Source organism: Chiloscyllium punctatum, chromosome 4 (assembly GCF_047496795.1).
Source record: "Chiloscyllium punctatum isolate Juve2018m chromosome 4, sChiPun1.3, whole genome shotgun sequence".
NCBI classification, from domain to species: Eukaryota; Metazoa; Chordata; class Chondrichthyes; order Orectolobiformes; family Hemiscylliidae; genus Chiloscyllium; species Chiloscyllium punctatum.
In genome coordinates this window covers 63,860,297-63,885,265 of record NC_092742.1, presented here as the reverse complement: position 1 = coordinate 63,885,265, position 24,969 = coordinate 63,860,297, and positions in this window count along the sequence as shown.

Below are 24,969 nucleotides of genomic sequence, written 5' to 3'. Positions count from 1 at the left end.
TCATTACAGTTTTACAACGTCTCTGTTGAGTGCTTTGAAATGTTTTATTATGCTAAATGTATTATATCAATGCAGATCACTTTTATTATTGAAAACTATGGGGGGATAAATTAAAATTAGAAAGGACATGTTAAAGGTAAATTGTGCCAATTCTGAGTAGCACACATTAGGAAGGACAGAAAGGGGGTTGAGCAGGTACAAAGTGAAAGAGTAAAACAAGGAAGGGCAGGTGCCGAATGTAGAATCTCTAAGTGTGCAAGCAGCCCATCAAGTCCACACTGACCCTCTGAAGAGCATCCCACCCAGAACACTCCCCAACCCCTGCATTTCCCATGGCTAATCCACATAACCTACACATTCCTGGACACTATGGTCAATCTACCTAACCGGCACATCTTTGGACTGTAGGAGGAAACCAGAGCACTGAAAGAAAACCCATGCAGACATAGGAAGAACAAGCAAACTCTGCACAAACTAGCACTCAACAAATTGAACCCAGGTCCCTGTGAGGCAACAGTGCCACCTGTATCTGAAAGAAAAACAAGAAATTGTCTGGCAGCATCTGTGGAGAGAATTCAGAGTTAATATTTTGAGCCCAGTGACCTGTGCAGTTTTTTTCATGGAACTCTCTTAATCTTTCTAAACTTCTTGGCATGGCTCCTTTGATAGGCGCAAAATGTTATTTATATGTCTAAATACACTAATCTAAAAGAAATGTTTCTGATTATCAAGGTTTAAAATAAAAACAGAAAAGATACACCAAGGCAACTTGCGGGTGATTATGATATTGTCTCCTTGGACACAGCAATGGTATAACCTACTCTGATGCAAAGTTACACTCTAACAATATCCCCAAGAACAACACCTACCACAACAACATGAAATCTCTCTCTCTTTGCCCACACCTGACATCCTGTGGTTTTTGTTAGTGAATGTGTGAGCTACAGATGAACTAGTTTCACTTTTCTGTTGTGGATTTATGTCTACAAGTACTGGACTGAGGCTGCATTCATATACATTCCCTACAGCCAGCGTATTTGGTCTCTTTAGTCTGGACTGAATATGAACATAAGAAATAGGAGTAGTAGGAACAGAAGGCCATTCACACCCCAAACCTACCTTGTTATTCAACAAGATATTTACTGATCTGCCACAGGTCACAACTCTTCTTTCATGCCAGCTCCTCATAGCCCACAACTTTTCAAAATTTCAAAAGTTTATTCACCTCCTCTTTAAATACTTTCAGTAATCTAGCCTCTGCCACTGTCTGGATACAAAATTCTAGATATTCACAATCCTCTTGGAGAAGAAATTCCTTCATATCTCAGTTTTAAATAACTGTTCCGTTATTGTGTAACCACATCCCTGAGTTCGAGATTCTCCCATGAATGAAAACATTTTTGCAACATCTAATCTGTCAAACCCCCTCAGAATCCAGCACATTTCAATAGAATCACCCCCCATTCGTCTGAACTCTAATGAATAAAAGTTTAACTTGTTTACTATTCTTGATATGTCAACCCGTTCATCCCAGGAATCAGCCTAGTGATTCTCTTTTGAACTGTCTCCAATGCTTTTTTAAATATGGGAACCAAAACCCCGCAGAACTCCATGTATAACCTCACTAATACCCTAGTGAAAGTAAGGACTGCAGATGCTGGAGATTAGAGACAAGATTAGAGTGGTTCTGGAAAAGCACAGCAGGTCAGGCAGCATTCAAGGAGTAGGAAAATCGATGTTTCGGGCACGAGCTCCTCATCAGGAATGCTGATGGGCTGACCTGCTTTGCTTTTCCAGCACCACTCTAATCTCTTCTCACTAATACCCTATATAGTTGCAACAACATTTCTCTATTTTTAAACTCCAATCACCAAAATTCTATTTGCCTTCTTAATTATTTGTTGCACCTTGTTAGAATACAGGATAGCAAGCCAAACCAAATTAGCCTCACTATATTTGGATTTGGAACACTGTGAACTTAAAACATTCAATTCAACACAAAAATTGTCCAATCGTTCCTAACCAGATTTCATGAATAACAGATCTTGGACACACAATTTATAACTTTCCCAAATTAACAACTTAATATTAATGTGGTAAGTTTAGCAGAACACAAAAAAAAAGTTAATCTAATTAATATCTACAATCTAAAGCCCAATCTTCTTTGGTCATAAACCCTATTCACACAGAAAAATAGACAGATGCAGTTAAAGGTAAAAACAATGACTGCAGATGCTGGAGACCAGATTCTGGATTAGTGGTGCTGGAAGAGCACAGCAGTTCAGGCAGCATCCAAGGAGCTTCGAAATTGATGTTTCAGGCAAAAGCCCTTCATCAGAAATAAAGGCAGTGAGCCTGAAGCATGGAGAGATAAGCTAGAAGAGGGTGGGGGTGGGGAGAAAGTAGCATAGAGTACAATGGGTGAGTGGGGGAGGGGATGAAGGTGATAGGTCAGGGAGGAGAGGGTGGAGTGGATAGGTGGAAAAGGAGATAGGGAGGTAGGACAAGTCCGGACAAGTCATGGGGACAGTGCTAAGCTGGAATTTAGAACTAGGGTGAGGTGGGGGAAGGGGAAATGAGGAAACTGTTGAAGTCCACATTGATGCTCTAGGGTTGAAGTGTTCCAAGGCGGAAGATGAGGCGTTCTTCCTCCAGGCGTCTGGTGGTGAGGGAGCGGCGGTGAAGGAGGCCCAGGAACTCCATGTCCTCGGCAGAGTGGGAGGGGGAGTTGAAATGTTGGGCCACGGGGCGGTGTGGTTGATTGGTGCGGGTGTCCCGGAGATGTTCCCTAAAGCGCTCTGCTAGGAGGCGCCCAGTCACCCCAATGTAGAGGAGACCGCATTGGGAGCAACGAATACAATAAATGATATTAGTAGATGTGCAAGTAAAACTTTGATGGATGTGGAAGGCTCCTTTAGGGCCTTGGATGAAGGTGAGGGAGGAGGTGTGGGCGCAGGTTTTACAGTTCCTGCGGTGGCAGGGGAAAGTGCCAGGATGGGAGGGTGGGTTGTAGGGGGGCGTGGACTTGACCAGGTAGTCACGGAGGGAACGGACTTTGCGGAAGGTGGAAAGGGATGGGGAGGGAAATATATCCCTGGTAGTGGGGTCTGTTTGGAAGTGGTGGAAATGTCGGCGGATGATTTGGTTTATGCGAAGGTTGGTAGGGTGGAAGGTGAGTACCAGGGGCGTTCTGTCCTTGTTACGGTCGGAGGGGTGGGGTCTGAGGGCAGAGGTGCGGGATGTAGACGAGATGCGTTGGAGGGCATCTTTAACTACGTGGGAAGGGAAATTGCGGTCTCTAAAGGAGGAGGCCATCTGGTGTGTTCTGTGGTGGAACTGGTCCTCCTGGGAGCAGATCCGGCAGATGCGGAGGAATTGGGAATACGGGATGGCATTTTTGCAAGAGGTAGGGTGGGAAGAGGTGTAATCCAGGTCGCTGTGGGAGTCGGTGGGTTTATAAAAAATGTCAGTGTGAAGTTGGTCGTCATTAATGGAGATGGAGAGGTGCAGGAAGGGGAGGGAGGTGCCAGAGATGGTCCAGGTAAATTTAAGGTCAGGGTGGAATGTGTTAGTGAAGTTGATGAATTGCTCAACCTCCTCACGGGAGCATGAGGTGGCGCCAATGCAGCCATCAATGTAGCGGAGGAAGAGATGGGGAGTGGTGCCGGTGTAATTACGGAAGATCAACTGTTCTACGTAGCCAACAAAGAGACAGGCATAGCTGGGGCCCATACGTGTGCCCATGGCTACCCCTTTGGCCTGGAGGAAGTGGGAGGATTCAAAGGAGAAATTGTTAAGGGTGAGGACCAGTTCGGCCAAACGAATGAGAGTGTCGGTGGAAGGGTACTGTTGGGGACGTCTGGAGAGGAAATAACGGAGGGCTTGGAGATCCTGGTCATGGCGGATGGAGGTGTAGAGGGATTGTATATCCATGGTGAAGATGAGGCATTGGGGGCCGGGGAAATTGAAGTCCTGGAGGAGGTGGAGGGTGGGCGTGGTGTCTCGAACGTATGTGGGGAGTTCCTGGACTGGGGGGATAGGACAGTGTTGAGGTAGGTAAAGATGAGTTCAGTGGAGCAGGAGCATGCTGAGACAATGGGTCGGCCAGGGTGGTCAGGCTTGTGGATCTTGGGAAGGAGATAGAACCGGGCAGTGTGGGGTTCCCGGACTATGAGGTTGGAAGCTGTGGGTGGGAGATCTCCTGAGGTGATGAGGTTCTGTATGGTCTGGGCGATGATGGTTTGGTGATGGGGGGTGGGGTCATGGTCGAGGGAGCAGTAGGAAGAGGTGTCCTCAAGTTGGCATTTGGCTTCAGCGGTGTAGAGGTCAGTGCGTCAGACTACCACTGCGCCCCCTTTATCCGCTGGCTTGATGGTGAGGTTGGGATTGGAGCAGAGGGATTGGAGGGCTGTGCGTTGTGAGGGTGAGAGGTTGGAGTGGGGGAGGGGGGTCGACAGGTTGAGACGGTTAATGTCCCGGCGACAGTTGGAAATGAAGAGGTCGAGGGCAGGTAATAGGCCAGTGCGGGGTGTCCAAGTGGATGCAGTGTGTTGGAGGTGGGCGAAGGGGTCCTCGGAAGGTGGGCGGGAGTCCTGATTGTAAAAGTAAGCTCGGAAGCGGAGGCGACGGAAGAATTGTTCGACGTTACGGCGTGTGTTAAATTCATTGATGCGTGGACGGAGGGGGATGAAGGTGAGTCCTTTGCTGAGGACTGACCGTTCATTCTCAGTGAGGGGGAGGTCTGGGGGGATGGTGAAAACTCGGCAGGGCTGGGAGCTGGGATCTGGTGTGGGTGTAGAGCTGGGAGTGGGGGCTGAACCTGTAACTGTAGTGGGTGTGATGGTGGAGGGAATGGGTGTGAAGTCATGAGCAGGGGTAGTGTTCCCCTTGGGGTTCTGGGGGGTGTGGGGATAGTGACAGTGGGGTCTGTGGGGGGCGTGTCAGCAGAATGCAGGTGAGTGGTGCTGGTGGGGGTGGAAGTGGTGGTGACCACGGCAGTAGGGGTGGTGGAGGTCACTGAGCATGTGGCATCAGCGATGATGTGAAGGGCGGAAGTGATGTCACGTGTGATGCATGAGGAATTGTGAGGGGTGGAAGTGCTTGTGGGAGTGGCCAAGATGGGAGCAGAAGTGACATCATCAATCAGTGTGGGGGTGGCAGCTGCATCAGCCGCATGGCTAATGACGGAATAGATTCCGAGGCCAGGGGAATCTTTGGGTATGTTTGAGGAGCGCTGGTTATGGAGGTGGGTGGATGGATAAAAGTTTGTTGTACTTACAGTTTTTGATGTTTGAGATGGAATTGAAATACTGTTTGTTGAGAGTATGAATTCTCCTGAGGATGTAGTACAGAGTGGGTCCTTTGCAATTCTGAGAGAGTGTGGCCCTCAGCTGAGGCAGGGCTGACTGTAGAGAGGCTAGGTGCCAGCGCATTGCTGCAAGGGTGGAGGGGAGGATCTTGAAGGAGAACTGTTGCTGGTGTTTTTGAATCTGTATGCCCTCCAACGCATCTCGTCTACATCCCGCACCTCCGCCCTCAGACCCCACCCCTCCAACAGTAACAAGGACAGAACACTCCTGGTGCTCATCTTCCACCCTACAAACCTTAGCATAAACCAAATCATCCGCCGACATTTCCGCCATCTCCAAACAGACCCCACTACCAGGGATATATTTCCCTCCCCACCCCTTTCCGCCTTCCGCAAAGACCGTTCCTCCGTGACTACCTAGTCAGGTCCACGCCCCCCTACAACCCACCCTCCCATCCTGGCACTTTCCCCTGCCACCGCAGGAACTGTAAAACCTGCGTCCACACCTCCTCCCTCACCTCTATCCACATCCATCAAAGTTTTACTTGCACATCCACTAATATCATTTATTGTATCCGTTGCTCCCGATGCGGTCTTCTCTACATTTGGGAGACTGGGCGCCTCCTAGCAGAACGCTTTAGGGAACATCTCTGGGACACCCGCACCAATCAACCACACCGCCCCGTGGCCCAACATTTCAACTCCCCCTCCCTCTCTGCCGAGGACATGGAGGTCCTGGGCCTCCTTCACCGCCACTCCCTCACCACCAGACGTCTGGAGGAAGAACGCCTCATCTTCCGCCTTGGAACACTTCAACCCTAGAGCATCAATGTGGACTTCAACAGTTTCCTCATTTCCCCTTCCCCCACCTCACCCTAGTTCTAAATTCCAGCTCAGCACTGTCCCCATGACTTGTCCGGACTTGTCCTACCTGCCTATCTCCTTTTCCACCTATCCACTCCACCCTCTCCTCCCTGACCTATCACCTTCATCCCCTCCCCCACTCACCCATTGTACTCTATGCTACTTTCTCCCCACCCCCACCCTCCTCTAGCTTATCTCTCCACGCTTCAGGCTCACTGCCTTTATTTCTGATGAAGGGCTTTTTCCCGAAACGTCGATTTCGAAGTTCCTTGAATGCTGCCTGAACTGCTGTGCTCTTCCAGCACCATTAATCCAGATGCAGTTAAAGGATCAATCAAAAATGAAACTAAAAGAATAGCAGTTCAAATGGTGGATACCAGGCCTTCATGAAAATCTTGGACAATGGGTTCTTCACAGGAAAGAGGAACTGTTTATCTTTGTGGAATTACAAAGTCATCAGTGAATACAAACAATTTCAACAGACTTCCAGAAAAATGTGTTTATTTTTTTACAAACTGGGATTCATTCCTCAGACTATTCAACAATTCAACATCTGCAGAAAAACTAGAGAGAAAGCAAAACATAAAAAGAGAGTCTTCAAAAGCTTCCAACATCACATCATCTCATGGCAAACCCAGTCAGAACCAATTCTCTCCTTTTTTTCTTTTCAATCAATGTGATTGGCTAGTTAGCACAGGTTCTTCCTTGGCTGATTAATTCACCATCCAACCAGTGCCAGCACATTGCCTTCCTGGCCATCTTAATCTTCATGGTTAATTAATTTGGATGTTAACTATTTTAAAAGTGAATTTTCCAACTGCACACTTCAGCTGTAATAACATTTTAGACAATCAAAAAAGACATAGAGGAAATCACCTACTTGGTTTCCTGTGACATTATACTGTCACAGCTAAAAGCAGGTTGAAGGAGCCTCTCTGCCACCTGTTTTTACCTCCTGCCACCATTGGCGTTCTCGCACAGATCTGTTCTCCCAGTCTGCTTCACAGTGATGTTGACTTGCTACATGCTACTCACAGTCCAAGAGGCTCAAATAAAGAAGACTCAGAATTCAGTGTGCTTCCCAATCCCCTAAGAAGGATATACTAATTGCTGTCAAATGTATAATAATAGGATATTTGATTAATCCATTGCTTCACATTACTGTATGCAGCAATCTGAGATGGAATGCAAACCATTTAGAACCTACGTTAGAAGCTGAGCATCAGCATTTATGAATTCCTTAGTTTCAACCATGGTTAAAGCATTAACTTTACAACTTGGAAGATCTTCTATTAATATCTACTTAAATGCCAAAGTTATCAACTGCAACCCATAGTTGTTCTTATTGCTGGCCTGAACAACAGTGGTGAACAAGGATTTCCTGAAAAACCAAATCACAGAGTTCTGAAAAATTGCAAGGAAACAGATGCACAGCAGGCACAGAATTTTCAAAAGGCCAGATAACCAGATTCACGTTGTTCCTATAAGTTATCATGTTACTATCACAACAGGTGTAAATTCTTCAGTAATGCATTGTGCTTCAATGATAAGCACATGCACAACTATAGCTAAACTTTAATTTAATCAAACCACCAAAGAAAATGTACAATATATCTATCTAAATTATTATAATAACTCTAACTCTACACGTGCACTGCTTTGCCATCCATCATACTACATATTTGGAAAGGCAAGGACTGATTAGGGATAATCAGCATGGCTTTGTGCGTGAGAAATCAGATTTCACTCGAGTCATAGAGATGTACAGCACAGAAACTGACCCTTCAGTCCCATTTGTCCATGATGACCAGATATCCCAACCCAACCTAGTCCCACCTGCCAGCACCTGGCCCCTATCCCTCCAAACCCTTCCTATTCATATACCCATCCAAATGCCTTTTAAATGTTGCAATTGTACTAGCCTCCACAACTTCCTCTGGCAGCTCATTCCATACACATACCACCCTCTGCATGAAAAGGTTGTCCCTTAGGTCTCTTTTATATCTTTCCCCTCTCACCCTAAACCTATGCCCTCTAGTTCTGGACTCCCCCACCCCAGGGAAGATACTTTGTCTATTTATCCTATCCATGCCCCTCATGATTTTATAAACCTCTGTAAGGTCACCCCTCAGCCTCTGACGCTCCAGGGAAAACAGCCCCAGCCTATCCAACCTCTCCCTATAACTCAAATCCTCCAACCCTGACAACATCCTTTGAAGAAAATTTGTGGGATTCATTTGTCCTGAATAAGACCATAAGACCATAACACATAAGAGTTGAAGTAAGGCCATTCGGCCCATCAAGTCCACTCCACCATTTAATCATGGCTGATGGACATTTCAACTCCACTTACCCGCACTCTCCCTGCAGCCCTTAATTCCTTGTGAGATCAAGAATTTGTGAATCTCTGAATGAAGACATTTAAAGTCCCGGCTTCTACTGCGTTCTCTGACAATGAATTCCACAGGCCCACCACTCTCTGGCTGAAGATATTTTTTTCTCATTTCCATTCTAAATTGACCCCCTCTAATTCTAAGGCTATGCCCACAGGTCCTAGTGTCCCCGCCTAACGGAAACAACTTCCCAGCTTCCACCCTTTCTAAGCCTTGCATTATCTTGTAAATTTATATGAGATCTTCCCTCAACCTTCTAAACTCTAATGAATGTAATCCCAGGTTCCTGAGCCATTCATCGTATGTTAGGCCTACCATTCCAGCAATCATCTGTGTGAATCTCTGCTGGACATGCTCCAGTGCCAGTATGTCCTTCCTGAGGTGTGGCACTCAAAACTGGACACAGTATTCTAAATGGGGCCTAACTAGAGCTTTATAAAATCTCAGAAGCACATCACTGCTTTTATATTCCAATCCTCTTGAGATAAATGACAACATTACATTTGCTTTCTTAACCATGGATTCAACCTGCAAGTCAACCTTTAGACAATCCTTGGCTAGCACTCCTAGGTCCCTTTGTACTTTGGCTTTATGAATTTTCTCACTGTTTAGAAAACAGTCCATGCCTGTAATCTTTTTTCCAAAGTGCAAGACCTCACATTTGCTCACGTTGAATTTCATCAGCCATTTCCTGGACCACTCTCCTAAACTATCTAAATCTTTATGCAGTTTCCCCACCTCCTCAGTGTTACCTGCCTGTCCACCTAACTTCATATCATTGGCAAACTTCACCATTACGCCCCCAATCCCTACATCCAGATCATTGATATATAAAGTGAACAGCTGAGGCCCCAACATTGAAACCTGTGGGACACCAATTGTCACTGGCTGCCATTCCAAAAAAGAACCTTTTATCCCAACTCTCTGCCTTCTATCAGACAGCCAATCCTCAATCTATGCCAATAGCTCACCTTGAATACCATGGGCTCTCACCTTACTCAGCAGCCTCCCATGAGGTGCCTTTTCAAAGGCATTTTGGAAGTCTAGATAGATAACATCCACTGGGTTTCCCTGGTCTAACCTACTTACCTCTGCAAAGTATTCTAACAGGTTTGTCAGGCATGACGTCCCATACTAAGTCCATGCTGACTTGTTCTAATCCGACCCTGCACTTCCAAGAATTTAGAAATCTCATCCTTAACGATAGATTCTACATTTTACTAACAGCCGAGGTTAGGCTAATTGGCCTATAATTTTCCATCTTTTGTCTTGATCCTTTCTTGAACAACGGGGTTACAACAGCAATTTTCCAATCATCTGGGACTTTCCCTGACTCCAGTGACTTTTGAAAGATCACAATGAATGCCTTCACTATTTCCTGAGTTACCTCCCTCAGAACTTGAGGATGTAGCCCATTTGGGGCCAGGAGATTTGTCAATTTTTAGACCTTTTAGTTTTTCTAGCACTTTCTCTTTTGTAATGGCTACCGTACTCTCCCCCGACTCTCCTTAATTGTTGGGATATTACTCATGTCTTCCACTGTGAAGACTGATGCAAAGTATTTATTAAATTCTTCAGCTATTTCCTTGTCTCCCATCACTAGCCTTCCTGCATCAATTTGGAGTGGCCCAATGTCTACTTTTGCCTCTAATTTGTTTTTTTATTGAAATAAACTTTTACTATCATTTCTAATATTACTAACTAGCCTACCTTCATATTTGATCCTCTCCTTCCTTATTTCTCTCTTTGTTGTCCTCTGTTTGTTTTTGTCTCTTCCCAATCTTCTGATTTCCCAGTGCTCTGGGCCACTTTATATACTCTCTTTTTCTTTGATACATTTCCTGACTTTCTTTGTCAGCTATGGCTGTCTAACTCCCCCTCATCCCGGATAAGCTTTCTTTTCTTTGGGATGAACCTTGATATTATGTCCTCAGTTACACCCAGAAACTCCTGCCATTGTGGCTCTCCTGTCTTCCCCACTAAGCTCTGCTTCCAGTTGATTTTCGTCAGTTCCTCTCGCATTCCCCTGTAATTATCTTTAATTAACTATAACACCATTACATCCAATTTTGCCTTCTCTCTTTCAAACTGCAGACTGAACTCTACCATATTATGATCGCTGCCTCCTAAGTGTTCCCTTACTTTAAGATCTTTTATAAAGTCTGGCTTATTACATTGCACTAAGTCCAGAATAGCCTGCTTCCTTGTGGGCTCCATCACAAGCTGTTCCAAAAAGCCATTCTGTAAGCATTCCATGAATTCCCTTTTTTTGGATCCACCAGCAACATTATTCACCCAGTCCACCTGCATATTGAAGTCCCCCGATCACCGTGATCTTGCCTTTCTGACATGCCCTATCTACTTCGTGATCCTGACCACTGTTAGGAGGTCTGTACATAACTCCCGTTATGGTTTTTTTGCCTTTTTGGTTCCTCAACTCCACCCACACAGACTCCACATCATCTGACGCTATGATATTCAGTGCCATAGATTTAATTTCATTCCTAACTAACAAGGCAACCCCACACCCTCTGCCCACTTCCCTGTCTTTTCAATAAGTTGTAAATCCTTGGATGTTTAACTGCCAGACCTGAACCCCCTGCAACCACATCTCTGTAATGCCTACCACATCACAATCATTGACGATGATTTGTGCTGTTATTTCATCTACTTTGTTATGAATACTACGAGCATTCAGGTAAGTGCCTTAATGCTAATTTTCTTATCCACACGATTTCCAACATCTCTAGTGATATGTCCTGGGTTATCCTTCCTTTTTGCTTCGTTCCTAGTTTGCGTTGAACTTAAACCCTGCACCCATGCTAACCTGCTGCTTATCTTTCTAATTGACTCCATACTCCCTGTTGCTTTCCCTTTCCCTTCCCCCGATCATAAGTTTAAAGTCCTAGTGACCACCCTATTTATTCTTTTCACCAGAACACTGGTTCCAGATCGGTTCTGTTGGAGACCGTCCCATCTTTACAGATACCCCCGGTTCCAAAACTGATGACAATGTCTCATGAAATGCAACCCTTCTTTCCCACACCAATCTCTTAGCCACGTGTTTACTTTTCTTATCCTATGCCAAATAGTACATGGCCTGAGCAGTAATCCAGAGATTATGACCTGCAAGAGCCTGTTGTTCAATTTCCTTCCTAGTGCTTGATAATCCCTAAACAGCGTTCTCCTTCATAGCCTTGCTGATGTTGTTAATGTCAACAAGGACCACAACAACTGGACCTTCTCCCTCCAATATCCTTTCAAGCCGTTCAGAGATGTCCTGTACCCTGGCACCGCGCAGGCAACACACCATGAGGGACTCCCGATCTTGCTCTCAAAGGATACTATCTGTCCCCCTAATTATAGAATCCCCTATAACAATTACTTGTCTTTTTGCTCCCCCCTCTTGAATGGCCTTCTGAACCATGGTGCCATGGTCAGCTGGCTCATCCTGTCCACAGCCCTTTTCCTCATCCATGCAGGGAGCAACAATCTCCTACCTGTTGGACAAGGTCAAGGGCTGAGGCTCCTTCACTCCTGAACTCAGAATCCCCCTACCTGCCTCACTTACAGTCACACCCTGTTGTCCCTGATCACTAACTGAATTTGAATTACTTTATCTACCGGGTGTGACTGTCTCCTGAAACAAAAACATCTAGGTAAGTCTCCCCCTCCCGGATGTGCCGCAGTGTTTGAAGCTCAGATTCCAGATCATCAATTCTGATCCAGCATTCTTCCAGCAACCAACACTTGCTGCAGATGTGGTAGGGAGTGAAATTGCATAAATATCTTTTTCATATTTTTGATGAATTTGGCTTACAAAAACCAACTTCTAAAGATTAACAACAATTTAAATACTTTCCACTCAGTTCGCACATCTTCAGGAAGGTGGGGTGACACAACAGTATCCAATATAGCTACTGCTATAGCAGGGCAATGAGAGTGCAGATTGCATACTCTCCAGAAGTGTTACACATGTAGAAATCAACCCCTATTTCTTAGCTAAGAACTGAGTCTTAGAAACTCAACTTTGATGAGTATAAGCTAGAAGACACGGTCTGAATTAGTATCAAATGATTAATTTCACTGAAATGTAACAAAGACCCAAGGAAGAGAAAGATTAAGAATAAGAAACTGTTAGTTCTAGCCACACTGACACAACTGTATCTTGAAGTAACGTGCCATATCAGTGTAGGCCATGGTCAGATGACTGGTGCTGACAGCTTCCCTACCAAAGGTACTGCACAGGCCTATCCATTGTGACCATGGATTCAGACAAGAACCAAAATAAACACTACAACAAGAAAATTCAGTCAACTTCAAGTATTGCAAACAGTTTATTAATTTGATGTAAAAGCAAATTCTAAAAAAAAATGCTTACATCCTCATCCCACAGCGTAGTAGTGACAATTTTTCCACTTGTATCCAACAAACATTCCTGTTGGATACTTCTCGATTGCTTGACTTCACCATTATCTTAGTGGCATCTTCAAATAGCTTGTAGACTTCAATTACATCAAGCATTGTATCTTTGATTGAGTTTTTTGAAGTAACAAAGAGGATTGAAGAGGGCAGAGTGGTAGACGTGATCTATATGGACTTCAGTAAGGCATTCAACAAGGTTCCTCATGGGAGACTGATTAGCAAGATTAGATCTCATGGGATACAGGGAGAACTAGTCATTTGGATACAGAACTGGCTCGAAGGTATAAGACAGAGGCTGGTGGTGGAGGGTTACTTTTCAGACTAGATCCCTGTGACTAGTGGTTTGTCATTCATATAAATGATTTGGATGTGAACATAGGAGATTTAGTTAGTAAGTTTGCACATTTACCTCGCATCAATTAATAAAATTAATACACTCTTTCCCTAAGTGCTATGGCTCCTCTTTGAGATCACTTCCAATCCAGATAATTCTATCCCTGTGGTTAGAGTTTATGTTCTACATTTTTTCCAAAGGAGTTTTTTTTTGAAAAAAAAATACTTGCTCATTACCTGTGACTCAACGGTGTATGGAAATTGTGGAGGATATTAGGTCACCCACACATGATTTGAATATTACATATAAGTCCCACATTCTTCAGACGGGGAAGCTGTGCACCAACTCAATGTCTGCCAAGAATACCAAGATGCAAAAGTTTTGAACACCCAGTGTTACAGATGTGACATTACTCTGGTTTGTTACACCCTGTTAAATAGTACATATAGCTATTAAAAGACAAAAATGTTAGCCCTTCATCTGTTGAACACACCAATGTCATTTTCTGCATAACCCTTACCTATTTTTAAAGCATCTGTGATATATGAATGATAATCTTTGTTTTCCTGTAATGCAAACAAAAACAACCAGTCTAGTCTCTGAGAGTCACTCATATTTGCACCATGAGAGGCGTTCATTTGATCTATTGTCTCCAAGCTAGCACTCCCCAGACCGATCCCCTCAGTCCTGCTCCCCCACTCTATCTTTCCAGTCCTGCAGATTTATTTCCTTCAGCCTCCATCCAATTTACTTTTGAAATCTATTTCCATTTCTTCTACCCTCGTGGGCAATGAGTTCACTTCATTAAAAGGTTCGCTCTGCATGTGGGTACTTGGTTCATTTGCAGGTTGAGCTTTTAAAGGGAAAGCACTCCACTTATGATAGTATAACAATTATAGGAAAAAGAATCATCAGCAGTCACTTTTCAAGATGTAAGGATTTCTAAAACCACTTTGGAGCCAATGAAGCATTTTTTGAAGTGGCCAATGATTTAATGTTGGAAAACTAGTCGCAGATTTGAGAAAAGTAATTACATCACTTAAAAGAGGAAACAGGAAGCTGGTCATTTCATTCAAAATTTACCACTTCCAACTTTTCAGCACTCCCCAGGCTTACAATGGGATTACGAAGCTGAAATACAGGCTCATATTTGGGAATGCAAGTTGAACCCATAATTTTCTGAAATGAGAATATTACCAAATAAGTGCAGAACTTTACCATAAAATATGTACAGGTTATGAATAGGTGAAACTACGACAAATGGAGTTTAAAAGTGGGAATGGTATACTAACCATAAGATCTTAAGAAATAGGAAGCAGAGTAGGCCTTTCTGCCCTTCCAACCTGCTCCCCAATTCAGTAGGATCATGGCTCAGTCAAGATTCTCACATTGACTTTCCTGTGTTTTCTCCATAGCATTTTATTCTCCAACTGATCAAGAACCTATCTATCTTAGCTTTAAATAAACACAGACTTTGCTCCACAGTTCTCTGTGGCAAGGAGTTCCAATGACTCCCAACCCTCTGAGAGAAGAAATTCTTCTTCATCTCTGAAGGAGATTAAATTGGCACTCCTTTATTCTGAGACTGAGACCTCTGATCCTAGACTGTCTCATGATGGGGAAACATCCTCTCAGCATTTACCTTCTCAAGCCCTTTAAAAAGGCTCGATGTTTCCATGAAATCACTCTCATTCTTCCAAACTCCAGTGAGGAGAGTCCCAACCTATTTAGCTTTTTCTCATAAGACAATTGCTCCATTCTGGGGATCATCTTTCTCTGAAATGCCTCCAATATCTTTCCTTAAATAAGGGGACCAGAACTGCTGACAGTACTCCAGATATGATCTCACCAGCACCTTGTACAGTCACAGTGAGACCACCCTACTCTTACACTCCAATCTCCTTGAAATAAGGGCCAACATTCGATTAGCATCCTGATTACCTGCAGCACTTGTGTGCTAGCTTTCTGTGATTCATGCACAAGTACCCCAAGTCCCTTGTGTTGCAGCTTTCTGCAATACTCTACAGTTTTTGTCATTTAAATAATACTTTGTTCTTTTGTTTTCTTTTCCAAAAATAAAGAACCTCATATTTTCCAACATTATACTCCAAGATTTTGCCCATTTATTTAATCTATCAATATCTTTCTGTAAATTGTAAAGGAGAGCCAATAGACATCACCTAAGAATCATAACAGTATGGAATAAGCCACTCAGCCCAACAAGTCTGCACCTATTCTATCCCTGTAACCCTGCATTTCCCATGGCTAAATGGATTTCCAGAAAGTCCTTCACAAATTGCTGTTAAGAAGCTGCTGGATAAGACAAAAGCCCAAGGGGTTACGGGTGAAGTACTGGCATGGTTAGATGATTGGCTAACCAGCAGAATGCAGAGTAGGGATAAAGGAGTTAGCTGATGACTATTGGGGTTTCGCAGGGGTCAGTGTTGGGACCACAACTATTCATGTAATACATTAACAATCTGGACAAGGGAACTGAGGGAATTGTTATCAAGTTTGCAGATGACACAAAAATAGGTGGAGGGACACGTAATGTTGAAGGACTAGGACAAGTTGGCAGATGGGCAAAGAAGTGGCAGATGGAATACAAGGTTTGAGGTTATGGATTATTTTCTAATTGGGAAAGGCTTTGGAAATCTGAAGCATAAAGGTATTTAGGAGTACTAATTCAGGATTCTTTTAACGTTAACATACAGGTTCAGTTGCCAGTTGGGAAGGTAAATATAATATTAGCATTCATTTCAAGATGGCTATAATACATTAGCAGAGATGTGGCTCTATAAGGTTCTCTTTAGACTGCATTTCGAATATTGTGAACAGTTTTGGGCACCATATATAAGGAATCAATGGCTTGTCATATAACAGTGGTTGAGGACTCTGCGTCTGTACCCAATGGAGTTTAGAAGGATGAGGAGGATCTCATTGACCCTTACAGAATACTGAGAGGCCTGGATAGAATAGACATGAAGAAGATGCTTTCAGCAGTAGGAGAGACTAGGATCTGAGGGCATAACCTCAGCATGAAGGAATAACCCTTTAGAACTGAGATGAGGAGGAATTTCTTCAACCAGATGGTGATGAATCTGTGAAACTCATTGCTGAGGAAGGCTGTGAAGGCCAACTCACATTGAATGACTTTAAGGTGGAGATAGATAGGTTCTTGATTAGCAAGAGGTTCAAAGGTTATAGGGAGAAGGCAGGAGAATGGGGTTAAGAAACATAGCAGACATGATCGAATGGCGGAGTGGTCTCGACAGGTTGGATGGCCTAAATCTGCTGCTATATTGTATAGTCTTATGGCTTGCGCCCCGCTCACAACTTGCCTTTCTACCTATTTTTGTAATTTGCAAATTTGGCTACAATACATTGACTTCCTTCGTACCAGTCTTGATAATACATTGTAAAATGTTGCAAACCTAGCATTGATTCTTGTGGAACCCCACAGGTTACAGATCACCAACCTGAAATAACAATACCTTGACTCCACTCGCTGTTTCCAGTCCATTAGCCCACTCTCTATTCACACTCATGTACTATCTCCAACACCATGGGCTCTTATTTTATGACCTATCTTTTCTGAGTACTTTGTCGAATGCCTTGTGGAAGTTCAAGTACAACATGACTACTGGTTTCCCTCTAATCACTCTGGTTGAGATTTCCTTGAAAGACTCCATAAATTAGTTGGACATAATTTCCCTTTCATGAATTCATGTTGACTCCGTATGATTAGATTATAATTTTCCAAATGTTACTTCCTTCTATTACTATTATTTCCTACTACTATCAGTTCCTATATAACATATTGCAACAATATGCTTGACTAATTTACCCACGTTGTGCCACCCTCCCTTTTTGAACAGGGGTGTCATATTGGCAATTTTCCAATTGTCTGGAACATCTCCAGATTCTAAGGATCTTTGGAAAATTATAATTAATGCATTCACTATCTGTGTAGCTACTTCTTTTAGGATCCGAGTAATCAGAGCCAAAGGACTTATCTGCCTTTAGCCTCATTAGCTTGTCTAAAAGTATTTCTCTAGTAATGGCGATAGTACTTAATTCCTCCCCCATATTTGATGGGATGTTTGAAGTATCTTCAACCATAAAGACAGACACAATATCTCTGTTGAACTCCTTTGCTATTTCCTTGCTTCCTATAATTGTCTTCAGATAACTATCATTGTGAAGGTTGAGGTTTAGGGTGTAGGATTGCTTGCTGAGCTGTAGGTTTGATATCCAGCCGTTTCATTACCTGGCTAGATAACATCATCAGTGGCGACCTCCAAGTGAAACGAAGCTGTTGTTGCCTGCTTTCTATTTGTGTGTTTGTCCTGGATGGGGTTCCTGGGGTTTGTGGTAATGTCATTTCCTGTTTGTTTTCTGAGTCAAAACCACCAGTCGAAATGGTGTAGGGCTACGAGGGAGAGAGGGTTGTGTCTTTTTGTGGCTAGCTGGTGTTCGTGTACTCTGGTGGCTAACTTTCTTCCTGTTTGTCCTTGCCAAAACCCCAGGAACCCCATCCAGGACAAACACATAAATAGAAAACAGGAGACAACAGCTTCGCTTCACTTGGAGGTTGCCACTGATGATGTTACCTAGCCAGGTAATGAAACATCTGGATATCAAACCTACAGCTCAGCGAGCAAACGTACACCTTATAACTATCATTTTCATGGGGACCAAGGGTCACTTTGACCTCTCTCCTCCTACTTATTTATTTAAAGAAGATCCTCTTGTTAATTTTTATTTCTTCGCTACTTCTCTCTTTATTATCTTTTTAGTTCTCCTTTGTTGGATTCTGAATTTATCCCAGGCATCAAGACTGTCACTGACTTTTGCTTCCTTATATGCTTCTTCTTTCAAATTTATACACTCTTTAACTTCTTTGTTTAGGCAAGGTTGGTTTATCCCACTCATCAAATCATTCCACCTTACTGGGATATACTTTTGCTGAGAGTCATCGATTACTTCCTTAAATTCTGCCACTTCCTCCTTACTGTCTTTCCTGCTAAACTTATGTCTAATCTATTCTATCCTCATTTTATTGCAATTCCCTTTATTTAAGTAACCTTGGAATTAATATAAATTCAGTTGAATTTAAATGTCAAAAGGTGAGGAAACAATGTATAAACTTGGCTCATGTCTCCTTAAGTTTGAAAGGTCTAGAAAATGATAGTTAATCACACAATACCAGGTTATAGTCCAACAGGTTTATTTGGAGGCACTAGCTTTCGAAGCACTGCTTCTTCATCAGGTGGTTGTAGAGCAGAATCATAAGACACAGACTTATAGCAACAGGATTGCAGTGTCATGGAGTGTAATATTAAACAAATTTAGCTTAAGTCTTTCATCTTTTAGCATGTTAGTTTCGGTTCCTTCATTTGTAAATCCCAGAGCTTTTTCAAAGTTACATTCTCAAGGTAGCTTTATCTCAGCCCAGATAATTGAAGGGGTGAAGTTAAAGTCTGTCTATATCCCAATGTCCGGTCAGAATGATTCTATTTCTAAGGTGAGAGTTACAGAATCTTGCATGGATTTATGCAGTTTTTGAGTAAAATAAAATGTAATTCTGCAAGTGACTCAGCCAACATTGTCTATCTCATACGCTGCAGGCAAGGATGCCCTGAGGTATGGTACATTGGCGAGAATGAGCAGAGGCTACGGCAAATGATGAATGGACACCGCACAACAATCTCCAGACAGAAGTGTTCCCTCCCAGTCAGGGAACACTTCAGCAGTCTGGGACATTCGGCCTCGGACCTTCGGGTTCAAAGACCCATTTTCAAATGGATTAATAAGTGTTGATCTATACCCTATCCTCCAATCTAAATTAAAATAATACAAATTTCTTGCAGGTTTATCTTTTGGAGTATAAGGTTCGTGAATGAATCAGTAGGGGGACTGAAATGTAACTTTTCCAGGCCTGCCTAACATATGGTGAGCAGAAAGGTGATTGGTGATATGAAAATGTTCATCATCTTATCAGGCAAGAAGTAACCTTGCTGGTTCAGCAATGTCCCTGTAGAACACTTCAATGCATTGCAACCCCTTTCTCTTCCTGGAGTGGGTCAGGCTCAGTGGCTGTTGTTGGTAACACTGGTGTCATTTCTGATGTAACTAAAGAAGAAATCCATAGTTAAGGCACATTAGTTCTCCTGGAACTGTTAATTGGTAAATGCCAGCAGATACTAATGCATTCATACTTCCTCTAGAAACTGTGGGTCTGTAAGTTAAGTAGTGTACCATTTTATAGTGTGCCATACTTTGTTTACAGATTTGTCTTGGCATTTATCAGTTCTATTTACATTACTACATATGTATATTGTATTCATTAGTTTAGAATTTTTGTTCACTATTTATGTTCTCTTTCCCATAATGAGAAAGTACAACTAGATCAAAGTGGAAGTGAGTAACTGGAACTTGATGATAGTTTGAGAATTTTTTTTGGTTTTTCTTAGCTTAATAAGTTATGTGCACAATACTATTTCTGTGACATAGACCCCCTAAGTTGTGGTGATGGTGACCTGGATCTTGCCATAGCAGTCCAGATGCCACTTCAATCAGATGTTGGAACCTGATCCTGAACAAAGAAGAGAATAAGAATGAACACAGTGAGTTTTCCTTTGAGTAGGTGAGAGATATAGAACTGTTGACTTGCTTTGACCTTCTGAGTACAGAGGAACCTCAATTATCCAGCATTCGATTATCTGAATGTCAGATTATCCAACAAAATTGCAAGGTCCCAATGTTTGGCTAAACTATGTTATCCGGCATTCGATTATCTAGAATTTGAATAACCGACCGAAATACTGCCCTCCCGTGTCCTTGAGGTTCCTCTGTATAGAGTTAGGACATCATATTGAGTTTGAACAGGACATTGGTGAGGCCTTTTCTGGAGTACTGAGTGCAATTCTGGTCATAGGAAGGGTATTATTAAACTGGAGAAGGTTCAGTTAAGATTTAAGAATATTACTGTAAATGGAGGGTTTGAGATATAAAAATAGATTGGAAAGGCTAGGTTTTTTTTTAGATTAGATTACTTACAGTGTGGAAACAGGCCCTTCGGCCCAACAAGTCCACACCGCCCCGCCGAAGCGCAACCCACCCATACCCCTACATTTACCCCTTACCTAACACTACGGGCAATTTAGCATGGCCAATTCACCTGACCTGCACATCTTTGGACTGTGGGAGGAAACCGGAGCAGCCGGAGGAAACCCACGCAGACACGGGGAGAACGTGCAAACTCCACACAGTCAGTCGCCCGAGGCAGGAATTGAACCTGGATCTCTGGCGCTGTGAGGCAGCAGTGCTAACCACTGTGCCACCGTGCCGCCCACTCGAGCATAGGAAATTGAGGGGTGACCTTATTGAGGTTTATACAACTATGAGGGGCATAAATAAAGTAATTGACAAGGGTCTTTTCCCGAAGAATGGGAAGTTCAAAATTAGGGAGCATATTTTTAAAGTGAGAGGAGGAAGATTTAAAAAGGGCATTGGGGCAACTGTTTGACACAGAGTAGATCATATGGAGAATGAGCTGCTGGAGAAAGTGGTGGATGTTGGTACAGTTACAATGTTTAAAATGCTTTTGATAAGTTAACGAATAAGAAAGGTTTGGAGAGAAATGGGCCAAGTGCAAGCAGATAATACTAGTTTAGGTTGGGAATGTGGTCAGCATCCTTGGTTGGACTGAAGGATCTGTTTCCATGCTGTGTGTGTCTCATTCTATGATCTGAAATTTTTAAATTGAGGTTTCAAGCTGACAATAAGCTTGACTGGGTAGTAAATAGGACAGTAAAGGTAGCAATGCCATTAATAATTGCAAATATTCAAAATTGGCTATGCAAAACTATTATGAACAGATGCTATGTTAGTAGGCTCACAGAAATTGTCAACTCAAACTTATTTCTTTTGTGGTTTCCTGAATCCACTATCATGAAGCAATACACTCCAATACTGACTTTTGAATTCAATGTTAATCAAGTTATTTTCTAAAGTATCCCCTTATCTGTCAAATGTACTCTGTCCTCTTTTGTATCAAACTGGCAATCTGTAATAAGCCAAGTTCTTTCACTAGATTTTTTTCCCCTTCTCATGCTGGTCTTGTGCTTTCATTTTCTATCTAAGTTCAAAATATGATGAGGGCCATGATGCATGTAAACATGGAAAATGCTGAGCATGTGAATATTAAAGGCCTTCACTTGAACAAGTTGCCATTAAAACTGGTGGTGAAAGGAAAATCTCTGCACTGGTGCATTGATCTTTAAAGATTAGGAAAAGTAAGCCTTTCAGCTCAGCAAGGCTGCTCTGCCATTCAATAATCATGGCTGACCGAACACTTCTGTGCCTTTTACCCACACTGTTATAATAATGCTTTATGCCATTTGTAATCAGAAATCTACCAATTTTCATTTTAAATATACTTAAATACTGAGCTCCCATAGTTCTTTGGGGTAGAAAAATTCTAAGATTTACATCCCTCTGGGTGAATCAAATTCACATCTACACTTTCCAACTGGATAACCTTACATTTTTCCATGTAATGTTCAATCTGCTATGTTTTTGCCCACTCACTAAACCTGTTCAAACCCAACTGCTTTACATCTTCCTCACAAAATATATTCCTGCTTAGTTGTGTATCTTCTGCAAAATTGAAAGTATTACAATTAGTCTCCACATCCAAATATACATTATGAACAGCTGGAACCCAAGCCTCTTGCAGTACCTCACTAGTCACAGCTTGTCAACACAAAAATTATCCATTTATTGCTAGTCTCCTTTTTTTGACTGTTAGCTAATCATTAATCCATATCAGTGCACTACTACTTCTCTCACGTGCTATAATTTTACTAACCAACTCCTGCAGGGGACTTCATCAATAATCTTCTGAAAATCCAAGTAAGCTATATCTTTTAATGCCCCTTTTTCAAGTTTGTCAGCAACATTCTCAAATAATTCCATCAAGCACAACTTCCGATTTGTAACTCAACGCTGACTCTGCCCAATCAGATTGTTTCCATACAGCTGTCCAACAATCATGTCTTTTATTATAGGTTTACATCAGTAATAGGGAAAATAGTAGGATCTAATAGGTTAGTAATGCATTACTTTCCCTCTTGCTTTTTTCATAAATTTTGGAGTGACACTTGGCAATTTCTAAGCTGCAGGATTCTACGCAAGTCTGGAAGCTGGTCACCAATATATCAACTATTTCTATAGCCATCTTCTTCAACATTGTGGGTTATCAGATCAGGTGCATTTCAACTTTCAGCTCCATTCATTTCTCCATTACAATCTTCTTGTTAACATATCTTACTGAAGACTCGGCAAGATGGTGGTGATTCTGTAGAACTGGCATGGATGCCTCTGCCTAACAGCCAAGGCATATTGGTGTTTTTTGCCATCCCTGGTCAACTAATATGAAGGAATTATTAGCTTAAAACCTGACAGAACACATATTTGTTAACATTTAGGAGTGGGAAGGATGCCAAAGAGAAAAGGAGCGAGTAAACAGCAGCAGGGAGGACACTCCCCTGCAGCACCTGGCACACCAGAGACTGCAGCAGCAGCAGCCTCTCCTGAACCCCACGGGGAACCTGACAGACTCTCAGGAATTGGCAGCGGCGATGGAGAGACTTACCTCGAAGGTTGGGGCTGCGATTGAGGAGATCAGTGAGGAGATTCGTGCCCAGATCTAACCCATCGCGTCCATGCTGCAGAAACATGACCAGGAGATCCAGGGCCATAGGGAGCGGCTGTAGGAGATGGAGGGTTGAACCAAGGCATCAGAAGTGGTGAGGGAGTCCTCATCTGGTCACATCCAGGTGCTGGAGCGGAAGGTCTGGCTTTACGAGACCAGGTCGAAGGATGAATCTTCGGATTGTTGGACTCCCGGAGGGTGAAGGAGGTGGGTAGCCAGTCAGCTTCTTTGAAAGCTGGCTGCTGCACTTCCTGGGCCTTCAAAAAGTCCAGCAGGCTGCAGACTGAAAGGGCCTATCGGATCACAGTGCACAGGTCTGGGCTGGTTCAGCGGCCCCACCCGGTCCTAGCCCATGCCCACTCATACAAAGACAAGCAAAAAGTAATAGAAGCCTCGAGATTACTGGGAAAAGACACAGGTGCTGCTGCACAAGGGGTCAAAATGCTGTTTTTCCAGGATTTCTCAGCAACTTTAAGTCCTTTGATGAAGTTAAAAAGAGGCTGAGGAAACTGGGTATCCAGTACTCCATGCGGTACCCTGCAGTGCTCTGTTTCAGCCACAAGAACTCAGTTTATACATTTGACTCAGTGGATAAAGCTAAAACTTTGTAGAAACTTTAAAACAGATGGACTGGCCTGAAGAATACGGTTAATGTTTGTCCTATTTTCCTTCTTTCCCTGCGTTTTCCCTTTTTTCTCTCTCCCTAATAATTTTTTTAAAAGCTTGGAATATGTTGTTCCTAATGTTTTTATAACTGGATTTTATTTTGGGAAATTTTGTGCATGTCCTTTGTCATCCCCTTTTTTTGTTTGTTCTCTTTCTTTTTTAGTCACATTTAGGGGGCGACATGAAGCCGGGAATGGGCAGAGTGCTCATCCTGACTTTGTCTTTTTTTTGTGGATTTAAGGATCATCACCTTGTTTTTGTTTTCGCCTAAGGCTGGGGTACAGTCCAGGCTTGAAGGAGCTGTGAAAGGGGGAATGGGTAGAGTGAGTGCCCCCTATGGGCAGGGGGAGAGTCTTCCGTTTTATAGTTGGTTTTCTTTGTAGTTTTTTGGTAGTAATAGTCATTTGTAGTTACAATAGAGTAATTTTTGTATACACAATTCTTCGACTCTATGAATCTTTATTTACTTGTGCTCAGTGCTTTTAAGCAGGGTTCTCCCTCCCAGGGGTTCATGGGTGTCTGAAAGGGGATATGGTTAAGTGTCTTGTTATATGGCGCTCCTGGAACATCAAGGGAGTCATTTACCTGTTAAAAGGAAAAAAGTGCTTTCTAGCTTTAAGAGGGAAAGGGTTGATAGTGCTTTGTTGCAGAAAACCAATCTTGATGATGGGCAGCGCCTGAAACTACAACAGGGAGGTTATGACCGGGTATTCTTTTCATCCTTTACTACTAAAAGTAGGAAAGTGACAGTACATTTTTAGAAAAAATCTTCCGTTCACATTATTAGAGCAGGTGAAAGATGAACAGGGACGGTTTGTGATACTTAAGGCCCTGATACATGGGGAGGAATATAGCATTTTAAATGTCTACTGTCCTCCGGCACATCCCCTCAAATTTTTGATTAGAGCCTTCTCTAAACTGTGTGCTTTTGGAACATGGCACATTATTATAGGGGGATTTTAATTGTCTTTTGGATCCAACAGAGGACAGGATGCCTTGTGGGCCCCCAACTATTTCTTCGCAGGCCAAGCAGGTGACTGACTTATGTGAGGAGTTGGGACTGGAGGACATTTGGAGATGTCTTCACCCTACTGGCAGGGACTTCACCTTTTTCTCAAACCCACATAAATGTCACACGAGGATTGATCCCTTCCTGGCTCCCTCGGCCCTTCTGGATTCGATTATGGGTTGTAAAATTGGGAACATAGCCATCTCTACAGATCAGATGTGAGCACATGTAAACATAACTTTAATCAAT